The sequence below is a fragment of the Rana temporaria genome, chromosome 2 (genome assembly GCF_905171775.1).
Source record: "Rana temporaria chromosome 2, aRanTem1.1, whole genome shotgun sequence".
NCBI lineage: Eukaryota > Metazoa > Chordata > Amphibia > Anura > Ranidae > Rana > Rana temporaria.
Window position 1 is genome coordinate 181,452,955 of NC_053490.1, and position 2,939 is coordinate 181,455,893.

The 2,939-nt window shown below is 44.2% G+C and overlaps 1 non-coding gene across 1 annotated transcript; it reads right to left on the reverse strand.

Moving 5' to 3' along the window:
* Positions 1 to 932: 932 nt before the first annotated feature.
* On the reverse strand, positions 933 to 1,005 carry TRNAF-GAA. Its single transcript has one exon. It is a non-coding gene; the product is annotated as a tRNA-Phe (tRNA).
* Between the last annotated feature and the right edge of the window lie 1,934 nt (positions 1,006 to 2,939).

The window sequence follows — 2,939 nt, forward strand, 5'->3', positions numbered from 1 at the left end:
ACGCGGGAACGACGGCCATACTTAACATTGGTACGCCGCAGTTATGCCTCATATAGCAGGGGCAACATTACGCCGGGAAAAGCCTAACGTAAACTGCGTACCTTTTCTGCGTCGGCCGCACGTACATTCGGGAATTTGCGTATCTAGCTAATTTACATATTTTGACGCGTAAAAATGCAGTTTGGCTCCGACGGCATAAGAGACTTACGCCAGTCGGATATAATAGAAATCTATGCGCAACTGATTCTAAGAATCAGGCTCAGATTCGGACTTTCGACGGCGTACATGGCGCTACGCGGTCGCAAGTCCTCTGAGAATCCGGGCCATAGTCAAACAAAGGATTCGCCCCGGAACTTCATTTAAAGTCCCGGGGTGAATCCTTTGTTTGATTAAAACCACACATGTGAGGTATCGCCGCGATCGTTCGAGCAAAAGCAATAATTCTAGCCCTAGAACTCCTCTGTAACTCCAAACATGAAACATGTAGAATTTTTTAAATGTCGCCTATGGAGATTTTTAAGGGCAAAAGTTTGACGCCATTCCACGAGCGGGCGCAATTTTGAAGCGTGATATGTTGGGTATCAATTTACTCGGCGTAACATTATCTTTCACAATAAAAAAAACAATTGGGCTAACTTTACTGTTGTCTTATTTTTTTATGAAAAAAAGTGATTTTTTTTCCAAAAAAAAGTGCGCTTGTAAGACCGCTGCGCAAATACGGTGTGACAAAAAGTATTGCAATTTTATTCTCTAGGGTGTTAGAAAGAAAATGTATAAATGTTTGGGGGTTCTAAGTAATTTTCTAGCAAAAAAAAACTGTTTTAAACACCGAGTCTTAAAAACAGGCAAGGTCCTTAAGTGGTTAAAAAAAAAGGAAATCAATGTTACGTCAGAAAAAATGTGTGCTAGTAAAAAAAAAAAAAAGCTAAATTTGCCGAAACCCGGGATCGAACCAGGGACCTTTAGATCTTCAGTCTAACGCTCTCCCAACTGAGCTATTTCGGCTGCTAAAAGCTAGGGGGCCACAGTGAGACTGATAGTAGCTAGGAATAAGGCTTATATTAATGTTTATAACCATTCTACAATGTCATGGTGCTGGAATAACAAGTTTATTCATTCATTTGGGACATCAACAATGCTCTCTGCCCGGAATGTCTCAGAGAATAGCGCTGACTGATCCCTGTACACATGACACCGTCATTAGCTGTGATCTCATTTCATAGTGACTTCCATTGAGCTGTACAGGATGATTTATCACAGCACTCCCAGGGGGACTTGTCACAATGGGAGTTATTTACGAAAGGAAAATCCACTTTGCACTACAAGTGCAAAGTGCACTTGGAAGTGCAGTCGCTGTTGATCCGAGGGGGACATGCAAGGAAAATAAAAAAAACAGCATTTTAGCTTGCACAGGATTGGCTGATAACATCAGCAGAGCTTCCCCTAATTTTCAATCTACCCCTCAGATTTACAGTAATTGCACTTCCAAGTGCAATTTTAAGTGTACTTTACACTTGTAGTTTTCAATTGTAGTGCAAAGTGGATTTGTCTTTCGTAAATAACCCCCAGGGTGTTATCTCCTAACATCGCCCTGATAATTTTCCTGCACACTATCTGCTGCCTAAGCCAAACGTTCGGATAAAACCTGCAGAAACTGCCCCATCTAGCGGCCACTGTAAGACATTACAATAACAGACTCCAGTGATTTCTAAGGAGCCATTTACCTGCAGATCACCTGAACATTGTCCAATCACAGCACACTGGGAGGAGGGGAACACTACAAACCATGGGCACCATAAGAATACAGGAAGCACACCCTACACTGCCTGACCAAACATGGCTGCTCTCAGGTACAAGTACAAAAAATATTTATTTACATTAGGTTGATCAAGTTTTACATGACCATTTACTTACCATTGCATAAAAGAAGCATATAAAGAGGGAAAACTGGATTCTTTACCCTGTATGGAAAAAAAATTACAAATACTGTAGCTGCTGACTTTTTAAAAATAAGGACAAAGCAGAGTTCCAACCAAAAGTGGAAGCTCCGCTTATCCGCCTCCTCCCCCCCCCCCCCCTCTGGTGTCACACTTGGCACCTTTCGAGAGATCTTGGTGTGGCGAGATCACTCGGAAGTTCGCCCCCCTCCTCCTTCCCCCCCTCTGGTGTCACACTTGGCACCTTTCGAGAGATCTTGGTGTGGCGAGATCACTCGGAAGTTCGCCCCCCTCCTCCTTCCCCCCCTCTGCTGTCACACTTGGCACCTTTCGAGAGATCTTGGTGTGGCGAGATCACGCGGTAGTTCGCCCCCCTCCTCCTTCCCCCACCGGGCCATTCAGAAAGCGCAGTGCGCGTTGTGCATGAGGAAACCAGCTGTTGGTTTCCCTTACCCCGAATGGCGACGGCAGCACCTAAGAGCCGATGGAAACATCGGATGGGGTGCCAACATCGCTGAATTCCAGGACAGGTAGGTGTCCTAATATTAACGTTACAGTATGTCTAGCTGCTGACTTTTTTTTCTGGGATGGGCGGAACTCCACTTTAACTATGGGGAAACAGCTGTGATTCAGTGGAGACTGGTGCTCAATATTTTTTTTATTTTGGGGGGGAACACACCCCCCCTCACTTGCACTGCCCACCCTTTTTTGAAGCACACTCATTGCCAGATTTATAAGGTGGCACAAGGGTCAATAGCCCCAGGCCCCTTGCCAGGGGAGGCCCTCAGTGCTCCAGACTTCCTCTATAAAAAAAAAATGTGACAAAGTTGTTGTGGGTGGCAGGAGATACGGAACAGTTAGGCCTGACTTCAAAGGCTTCTGTGATGTATAACTTGCCAGTTCCAATTACCTGTGTAATGTATATTCTTATAGTCAATAACATTGAAAAAAAAAAAAAAAAAGAAGAGTAGACACGCGTCTTCTTCTGAACCAAACTATTTT